Below are 10,591 nucleotides of genomic sequence, written 5' to 3' on the forward strand. Positions count from 1 at the left end.
CCTTCCTTCCTTCCTTCCTTCCTTCCTTCTTTTCTGGAGCTACCCACGATTTTTTGTCTTACTTAGGGTCAAGGTGAATGAGGCTTGAGAGCCCCAAGTGGGCAGAGTGAGCCAGAGGCGGTGGCCCCAGGCTCTCTGCTGGACCCCACTCTGCCCTCTTTCCCTCTCCAGCCCCTAGTGCTCAGGGTGAACTGGCTCCTCTCACCCCAAAATCCACACTCCCCTCACCTGGTATTGTGACCCTGGATGCTGCAGGTTCTGCCTGCCACCTGAACCCTCCTGTGGCCCAGGCCAGGAGCCCTTACCTCCCTAGCACCTGTCTCAGAGGCATCCTTCATGTGTCCTCAAGTGACCTTCCTGTCACCCCCCCACACACCTCCACTCCCCTGAGCTCAGGCCAAAAGCTGTGGATCTCCATATCTTTTCCATGACCCTGTGGACAGGAGGTGATGTGGGCTCTGCTCTGAGGTAGATCCAGCCCTGCAACTGCCCGCCACCACCGCTGCCGCCATTGTGAGCTGCGGCACTGTGGCCTCCTGCCCAAGGTAGCCAGTCTTGTGCCTGGGCCACGTGCTCTGCCAGGTCACCCTGGAGAGCCAAACCCGTCTTCACCGTGGCCTGTGTGGCTCAGGGACCCAGCCACCTGCAGGCCGCACTGGGCCCTGGCTGTCCCTGGAACCCCTCATGCACCCCTCTTCCCCCTGGCTGTCCCCAGACACTGCTTGGCCGGCCGTTCATGCCCTCTGCAGTCACCTCCTCAGGGCCTCTCATCTCCCTCAATGAGAGCTGACCCTGCCCTGCTTTATTCTTCACTATCTGTCATGTTTTTGCTTGTGGTCAGTGCCCTCCTGCTAAGGGAAACACTAGGAGAGGACACAACACCCCCTCTGAACCAATAAATACTTGGAAAGTTTCTCAGCTGTGGCCAGAGAGCAGCCTTCACATGTCTGCAGTCATGAGCTCCTTCACAGTGCTCTCCATGCTGTGGTCACATCAGGAGAGCAGGGCCCTCTTAGGCACTCCTGGCTGGGCCGCGCTGACCAGGCACGCTGAGTCTGCCACTGTGCCGGTCCACTCTCGTCGGTTCTGCTCCTGTATTGTGCTGTACCCTGAAGACTGCCTTGGTCTCCAGCCAGGGCCTCACAGGTTTACACTCAGGTGGGATTTTGACGGCTGAACACCCCAAGTCATTAGGTTCTTCTATGGATCTGGTCACTGAAGACCACGTGAGCAGGGACTCTGCCTCACCGCCCGGAGGAGGCCTTCCAGTGCGCTCAGTGCCAGCCCTGTCCCTCACAGCATTGCTAGCCCTGAACGGCAGGCCTGGAAGGACACTGGTCATGCGAGGGTGCTGCAGAGCCAGAGGGTAACGGAATTCATGGTCCATGGAGAGATGCATCTGCTGCATGCCCAGGGTCCGGGTGGAGAGCTCCGTCCAGGGAGGCCATAGCCGACTCCCTCTGACAGCAGCCTCAGTCTGTCCACAGGGTGCCACCCCATCACCCTGACACCAACACATGGCAACTCCATGGCAACACAAGTTCTGGGGGGACAAGCCAGTAACGGAAGCTTATCGTCTATTAACTTAGTCTATCTCATCATTTTCAATTTGTCTTTCTTTTTAAAATGTTTAAGTTTGTGTTAGTCATGTTGGTGCTACGCAGCAGTCATGGTGGACAGGACATGTCTTCATTCCCTGCCTCTGGGTGACTCTATTACTTGTTAACTAACAAAACAAATTTACATGCCGTCTTCTCCCCTGCAGTGTCAGGGTCTGCCATGGATAACAGAACTAAGCCTAACTAAGCAGAAGACGAGAATTCACTGAAAGCCATGGCAAAGGCCAGCTCAGAGACGGGCGAGGGTGTTGGAGGCCAGGCGGGAGGCGAGCCCGAGTCCAAGCTGCCCATCCGCTCTGTGGCACCACAGCCCTGGGTACGGGGATGGACCCAGTGCCCACTCCTGGTCTGGGCGTGAGTGGCAGCAGACCGCCCACTGTCCGAGCCACACAGCGCCATGTCAGGCGTGAGCAGAAAGATCGGGGTCAGTCTACGTCCCAGTGCTCTGTCGTTTTCCTGGATCTCATTTCCGTGTTGGTGGGACAAGAGAAAACCCCGTGTTAATTAGGACGTGAAGCATCATGTCCGACTGCAGAAGTCAGCACCCCGAAATATCTTAGCATCGTCCTCCTTGCCGTGTGGTGTGCACTCATCTGAAAGGGGGTGTTCTCTGAAGTCATGGTATTTGGCCTTCAAAAAATACATCACTGGCCCTGAATGGAGAAGCGGAAACTGCTGGTGTGCACGAACTGTGGCGTGGCCCACCGTGGCGGGAGGTCAGGTCACCCAGCAGCAGGACCCAGTGCCCTGTGGTGCTGTGCCAGGGCCGTCGGTGTGGCCACGGCTCTCACTCTGGGGGCAGCGGGATTGTCACCCGAGAGTACGTTCTGCGTTCTCCTTGCTCCGCCATGGCCAGCATCGCCCCGGTTGCTGAGCATCAGTGTGGGGAGGGAGGACCCTGTCTGTACCAGGCGGGGATGAGGCCCCACTTTGTGAGCGAGAGCGCTCTTGCCGGGACCCGAGGGCTGGTCCTGGCCAGGGCTCCCTGCAGTGGTGGCCTCACCTCCAGCTCGGTGGCTGTGAGGCCTGCTGGATGGGCACGGTCGGGACGCACTGCTGCCTTCTCACCACCGCAGAGCACGGAGCGAGGTCACCTCCGTGCCAAGCCCACCAGCAAGCCCGGCTCTCGGCGGTGCCTGGTCAGGACGCCTGCATGTGAGGACAGTCGGGGGCAATCACCAGACACCGTGATGTCGGGACTCCTGCGGCAGCCCCTCGGACGTGGGGCCCGACCAAGAGTTGCCAGGTTCAGTGGGCAGGCGGAGACCTTCAGCAAAGATGAGAATTCACTGTGGTGAGACCGTCTGCGTGGTCACTGAGCTTCAGAGAAAGGCGGAGCTGCTCCCCAGGTGCAGGGTGCCGTCTTCCGGTGAGACACAGCCCTCCCCATGTGCCACTTTGACCTCCTGGGTGCGTGTGTCCTGTGTTCTGTCCTTGCCCGGCCAGAAGCCAGGAAAACCGTCCTGCAGGCGACAGCTGGGAAGCACTGCTCCGAAGATGGGGCTGGGCATTTGGTCCCCAGGCCCTGTGAGTGGCGAGCACTCAGTGGGGCTCTCACCTTCATGTTTGTCATCGCCCCGCGGACGCGGCTGTTGCCTGCAGCATCTAGTCGTGGCTCCCAAGTGAAATTCTACACAAGAAATTTCTTCCAGAGTAAGAAAAAAATTTTAAAGATTAAAAAAATCATTCCTGTCCACTGGAGTAGGTAAGGGATTCTTTTTTTTTTAAATAATGAAAATAATTAAACTTCTTGAGTTGCCCTCTTCTTGTCCTGGCTACTAGGAAGCTCAGAGTCAACTCTGCTGTGTACTTACAGCCGCTGCATTAATCATGTAACTCTAAGGAGGAGAAGGTGATGCCTTCATTACCCCAAAAGCCAATTTTGGAGAGTTTAGCCTTTTTATGAGCAAGTCATTAGAAAAGCTATGCCGAAGGAAATTTTACCTAGACACATTTATCTTTCTGGAAAGACTAGAGAACTCCTTCCAGCTCCTATCTATGCAGAGCCATCTCATGTGACAATGCAGAGCTCAAGCCACAGGGTCCAGATGCAAAGGCAGAGGGGCCCCTCTAATCGTGTGTGTGCTGTGGGATCGGCTTCAGTTCGCAGGAAGTGACCCTTGTCCCAGGGACAGCTGCTCCCCAGCTTGCCACGGGTCAGTGTCCCGTAAGCCTCTCGTGGGCTGCAATGTCCTAAGTGAGACTGCACGTCCTGCCTGGTATGGCTTAGTCTCAGAAGCTCCCCAGAGCCTCATGTGTTGGGTGGGCTTCTCAAAGGTGGCTGGACTGTGGGCTGCTGTGCTCATCAGGGGACTGATCCACTGATAAGTTTGTGACTGAGAATGCTTCGCAGGGTGGCACCTGACCGGAAGAGTGGGTCACTGGGCTGTGACCTGGAAGGGTCCGTCTCCTCCCCTGTGCATTCCTGTCCTTCTGTTTCTGGGCCACCACACAGAGAGCAGCTCTCCTCCGCCAGACCCTTCCACCGTGACATTTCTGTATTTGTGCTTGCTGACCACGACTGAAACTCCTGAGACCAAGAGCCAAATAAACTCTCCTTCTTGAAGTTCTGGGTAGCAGACATTGTGTTTCAGCAGCAAGGAGGTGACTAAGACAGCACACCCAACCTACCACACCTTTTCGCTTGGCAGCACTGCACACTATGCACTTTCAGGGTTCACACTTGTGGTCATGGGGCTGGCTGGGAGCTGTGGAGAGAGTGGATGGCCGGCCCAGAAGAGGATCAAAAGCCAAATGACGAGCACACCTTCTCCTGAGTGCGTATGATTGCGCACTATTGCAAAGTCAAAACGAAGCTGAGGCCAGTACGCTGGGGCCTCTCCATGGGGTGCAGAATGCATAGACCCCTTTGCACACATGCAGCCACTCTGGCATGTGCTCCTCTGAGGTCCCAGTGCCGCACCCGAGGGTCTCTGCATGTGTGACCCCGGAGCCCTCTGCCCGGCTACTTGGAGCCTCCATGGGCTGTGGCTGAGCTATAGCTCCGCTGTGCTGGACACCAGCAAGCTCAGAGCTGTGGGGAGCAGTTGCCCATACCCCTTCCAGCCTTGAGCAGAGGCCGAGTGGAGAGACAGCCCCCGGCAGCTGAGACTGTTAGAACTTTTGACTGATCGGCGCCTCCGACCTCCCCAGCACGCCAGATGCACGGCTTTTTACTGTACAGAGTTACATATGTATCCTTTGCATAAAGACTTTCTGGCTAAACCTCAATCCCCGACTATTATATATTCTGAATAAAAGCGAAACATCTCAGCATTTGCAAAAATTCAAGATTCATCAACATATTGAGCTTTTACTAAGTCATGAATTCCTGATTTGTATTCACAGTGCTTTTACATATTCATAACCCTCTTTAGCCAAAGATCTTCAATATTCGTTTACTGTGGAGTGGTAAGTGTATATTATTCAACGCCATTTACCGATGGGTAAACTGATGCTCAGGAAAGGCCTCCACGGAGAAGCCGAATGAAGAGCAAGATGCTCTGAGCCCCTCCAAGGGGGCCTGCCCAGCTGCCTCCCTCAGAAGTAACAGCCCATTGCCTGCTTGTGACTCTCACTTCCCAAGCATTAGGAGAATCCGATTTTTCCTTCTGGATTTGCTGGACTGTCTTGGATGGCCTTTCCTCTTCAGTGCCTGGGATAAAAGGATAGCCTAAAGGAATGAAGAAACAGCCTGCTTCAAAATTGCTTCTAACCCACACTCCCAAAGGTCAGCTGGCCAGATTAGCTCCTCCTAAATGTGAGGACAGGTAGGGAGAATCATTCATTTGCTGTAATAACCAATCAGTGGCATTGGGCTGGAAGGGTCCCATCCCTCCCACTTTTATCAGAGAAACATAGGCTACTTTTCTTGATACTTTTCTTCAATTCAATCAATTTTGTTTGATTTCTAAATAACGTGCTGAGAATTCTAGCTACATGTGTACTAGATGCCATTTGAAGGGGCGTTTAAAACATAAGAAGAAAACGTTTCCAGCCAAAGCTAGAAAATTACAAGAGGCAAAATGTGAATGATGACATGAAGGGAACCAGCCTCTGATACATGGTACAAAGCACTGCCGAGACGTAGGAGCATTTGAAACCATGAATACGTATTAGGCCATTTCTGCCCAGAGATCATATCTGACAGTAAGAGAAAACTCGAAAAGGATGTCATGGGAACAAGGGCTATCTGGAAGAGTTAATTACTGGAAAGTGGCCTGGAACACTCTGAAATGTGAACTCGAAAGTTGGTGGTCAGAATCCTTGATCTTCATTCATGCCGTCACCCAAACAAAGTCGTGTAAGTTTTCAGGATATCAACTTCACAAATGTCTGTTTTGTCAAAACGTGTTGCTCTTCAGATAGTGAGACGATGATGTATAGTATTATTGTTAGTTTTTGTTAACAACAAGCACATATGGAAACTGAGTGTATAATAATACAGATTCTCCATTGGGATTTTCTGCCATAATGGAAATGTTCTCCGTCCACGTTGTTCAATATGGAAGCCGTGCACACATGGGTAGGGCTGCCAAATTTAGCACAAAACAGAACAGAACAAATTTTTAGAAAGGAGAACACCAGTTAAGTTTGAATTTGAGATAAACAATTTTTAGTGAACATATGCCCTGTACAGTATTTGGCTCGATGAGTGTTAGGTATTACTGTTATTGAAAATCATTATTGATTCGTGCTACACATGCTTGCGAAGTTATTTCTGGATGTAAAGTGAGAAGGAAACAACTCAGAGGTGAACTGGTCATGGAGAACCGAGACATCAGAGTCCAGCGGCCTGAGTGGCGCGGGCCTACTTTCCTTATCCACTGTGTCAGCTTTCGATAGTTAACAGCAAATCCACAGTCAGAAACCAAGACACACCCTTAAATATGTCTCTTCCTCACCATCAAACTGAAGTCTGCATTTCCAGGGTAGCTCAGTTGATGCCACCTGCGTGTTCCCTGAAGTGGAGCTGTAAGTCAGTTACACTTGATCAAATAATGTGCTCTCTGCTTAAAGGACTGTTGAGAGGCAAAGAAGTGTGCGCGTGTGTAAGTGTGCGGCATGATGCATGACATGTTACGTGTTTTGATACCCATACGCTTCTTTGAAGGACAGGGTTTCTGTGAGCGTCTAGGCCTGGACAGGTGGAGTGGGCAGTGTTTCACCAAAGCGACGTGACACAGCGCTGTCGATGGAGTGCAGCAGTCACGTGACAGGGTCCAGTGAGGTGTTGGCACTGCCCGGGGGCCATTGCCATAGACCCAGAGGCCCAGGGGAAGAGCAGGAGGCGGCAGGACAGCTCTGTGGTCCCGGATGCTGGCAGGACTCGAAGCCCTGTCTTCTTGCCTCTCCATGGTGAAACCTGTCAGCCCCTCCCTCTGGCCCAGGCCGCCGGAAGCCAGGGTGACAGGGTGAGGGCCCTGGGGAGCCCACAGTCCATCGCCGGCCCGGCAGGCCCTGTCCCTCAGCTTCTCTCAGAGCTCACATCACAGGTTCACACAGGGCGGGGGCCGACAGCCTAACTCCTGTCCTTCCGTGTGTGGTTTTCCATTGCAGAGTTAGTTTGGAAAATTTTATGCAAAATTAAGTCAGTCTTGCAATGTCTAGCCGGTACATACAAGGAGAGTTGACTGTTGGAGTGCAGTTATTTATGTGGAACACAGACAGGAATTTTGCCCTAAAGTTGTATTGTGTGCGATATGAGTATTAAGCAAACTAAAAGCAATTATTTTCACATGTTGCAATATATCAAGATAACAACAGTCCTGTGTCTTACGTCTCGGCGCATGTGTACATGCTCTCTCTATTCAGAGGGGCCAGATGGTTAAAATGAAGATAATTCTCACAGTAATTGGTGGTTTCTTATAAGATTTTATTGGGGGGTGAGGGAATGCCTAATTTGTTTATGGAAGTTTGTGTTGCTAAACGCTGCCATCATTCTCGTTATATAGTAAAGGAATAGTTTTAAAAAGCAGTAAGGAATTTTTCCCTTTATCAGGAACTATTATAGATACTAGACCTTAAACCAGGAAGAGGTCATGCATCATGGGCACAAACTTTTAAAACTTTGAGCCACTGGGAGAAAACTTGCCCTAGAAATACAGGGAAACTTCTTTTATTTGTCTGCTCCAAGGGACAGACTTGTTTTGCTGAGTTTTCCTATAGAAACTGTAGTTCCAAGTGGTCCGAGATGGCCCTCGATGACAGACGTGCGTGGACTCTGCAGGGCGTGCATGGAAGCTGGGGCCAGACCTCCACCTCCATCCCCTCCCCACACCGCAGCCTCCTGGAGAAGGAGGCAGTGGAGGCCACACTCAGCCAGGCTGCTGTGAGACCCGTGCAGTGAGGGTCCTTCCGGCATGTGCCCTACCCTGCGAATGATACCCGTTGCTATCCTGTGACCTTCAGTGCAAAGGGTGACAGAGCAGAGTTCCCTGAGTGGTGACCACAGAAGGGAACTGCAGCCCTTGGACTCAGGTAGCAGGGCCAAGAGAGATGGCTTCCCACAGGCTTCTAGCTACACACCAGGGCCCCTCCTGCTGCTCCTCTGCCCATTCTCTGCCCCGCTGCTCAACACCACCCTGAGCAGCTTGATGTTATGACGCTTGTGGGGACACTGCAAGTGAGCGCTAGCTAAGCCACTGTCCAATGTCACACATCTCCAACCCTACATCTGACGATGCCAAACTGGTGGCTTAAGACTGGCCCTGGTGGCCTCACTGTGGCCGTAGAAACGATGGAGGCCACAGGTCAGCCTCCCCCGAGCGACTTTCGGGAGAAGCCGGCTGTCAGAACATTGCACCTGGGTGACGCCAGTCCTTCTTCTTCTCAGGGGAGCGAGACATTAGGTATTAAGTAGAACCAAAATGGTTAGAAATCATCCTGGCAGATGACAGCGTCCATAAAGTGCAAAGAAAGGGAACTGATTTTAGCCGCTAATGAACCCAAGGAAGGTCAGCCAGAATTCCAAGGCCGCTGTCAACGGAGCCCTCTTAAGGGCCACTGAGAGACCAAAGCATGGGTGTGGCTGGGAAACCCAGGGGCCTTTCTTTCTTTTACAGGGAAAAGGCTCTTGCAGAAGAGAGAAGCTGCAGACAAGGGTGGGGTGGGCCTTGGAGCGACCAGGAGTGCAGTTCCAGGCTTGGCTTCTCCCACGCTGTCACCCCGGGAGGGTGGGAGGGCGGATCATTCACTGAGTCTGCGCGTGGAGTCTGTGGGCGCCTCTTCGTGAGCCTGGCCAGGGCCCCCAGGAACTCTGAAAAGTGCACAGGGGTTCAAGCCCGCCGGAGGCAGATGTGCCCACAGCGTGGGCTCAGGAAGAGTGGGAATCAGAATGACAGTGGCTCTGGAGCTGCTGGGCCTGGCTAGGTGATGCTCAGAGCCAGCGGGGGTCCGGCTGGGGCCACTGAGGCAGGTCCCCGAGGGCCAAGGGATAGGGCAGAGTCTGACTGTGCCCCGAGCCCCTGGTCTCCCTGTCCACAGCATCAAACACACGATGGTGTTTCCCAAGAGTCAGCTAAGGTGCCTTACCTTGGTCACCCAACCCACACCTTAAAGGAGGAGAGGTCTGTTTCAGCTCGTGTTTGCCTAGGTGTCAGCCCACAGTGCTGCTCCAAGGCAGGGGCCTGGCAGCGGAGTGCACTCACCACACAGCAGCAGGAAGAGAGAGGAGAGAGGAGAGAGGAGCGAGCGGGGAGCAGGACAAGCCCGTGCGGTCACACCCCAGCCACTCTCCTCTGAGAAGACCCCACCGCCTGTCAGCAGGCAGCTGCGAGCCGGGGCCCAGCACCTCCCCAAGGTCTCCCGGAGCCCATGGCCATCTGCAGGAAAACCAGAGCGTGTGGGACACTGGGGAGGGAGTGTGGCTACGATGTGGCCCCTGCGGAGGTGTTTTACACACACGTGACACCTCATGAATTAAGAATCCCGCTCAGCTCTGAGATGAGAAGAGTTTGAGAGCATCAGTCTTCCCAGAAGGCAGACGGCTGACACGCACCGGTCGGCGAAGGGCGGTCGCAGGGCAACGTCTCACCCTGAGCACTGGAGAGGGGACAGAAGCCCCAGGGATCTGGGAGTATGTGTGTGACAGACGCAGGACGGCAAGGGGCTCAGTGCGGGAGGCCGGAGAACCGAGAACTCCCTTTCCGGAGTTTCAGCGGCGCGGCGAGGGCTCCTCCGCCGAGTGCTCGGTCCGCATGGAGGGGACGTCCCCACAGGAGGAAGGGGAACGAGGCCTGTGAGACATTCCCATGCGCTGGCCATGACGGAGTCTCCTTCGAAGGTCGTGTGACTGGGCTGTGACACCCAGTACTCTCCAGTCCACTCCAGCCCTCTGGCTCCCATTGGTGGGAAAGGGCACTCAGAAAGCTCCTGGTGCCACCGCACAGTGATTCTGCCCACAACAGACCAGAGGCTGAGTCACGGAATTACCCTCGGCTCCCCTTCAACAACTCACCACCTTGTCAGTGGGGCACCGTCCCTGTGGTGCACAGAGGGAACTGCCAGTCGAGTCTGTTTGAGAAGGAGCTCTCAGGGAAACCCACAGGGTGACAGGGAGAGGGGCAAAAACCAATGGAGAAGAAATGAAAGCCTGCAGCATCACCAGTGACACAACACGGCCCAACTGCTGGCCAGCAGCACCTCCCACCACAATCTGACTGCCTTGATTCCTACTGTCGGATACACCATGTCCTGCTCTCCACAGAAAATCACAAGGCTTGCTAGAAGGAAAGAAAAACCGCTGCCCAAAGAAAAAAATAGACAGCAAAGCCACACTGGGTGATGAAATTTGAAACACCTCTGACTAACACATCAAGAGTTCTAGTGGGGGGCTGGGTGTGGTGGCGCATGCCTGTAATCCCAGCACTTGGGAGGCTGAGGCAGGAGGATCGCTGCGAGTTCAAGACCAGCCTGGGCTACATAGTGAGTTCCAGGTCAGTCTCAACTACATAGTGAGACCCTGTCTCAAA

Source organism: Fukomys damarensis, unplaced genomic scaffold (genome assembly GCF_012274545.1).
Source record: "Fukomys damarensis isolate Sample0158 unplaced genomic scaffold, DMR_v1.0_HiC HiC_scaffold_26, whole genome shotgun sequence".
Lineage (NCBI taxonomy): Eukaryota > Metazoa > Chordata > Mammalia > Rodentia > Bathyergidae > Fukomys > Fukomys damarensis.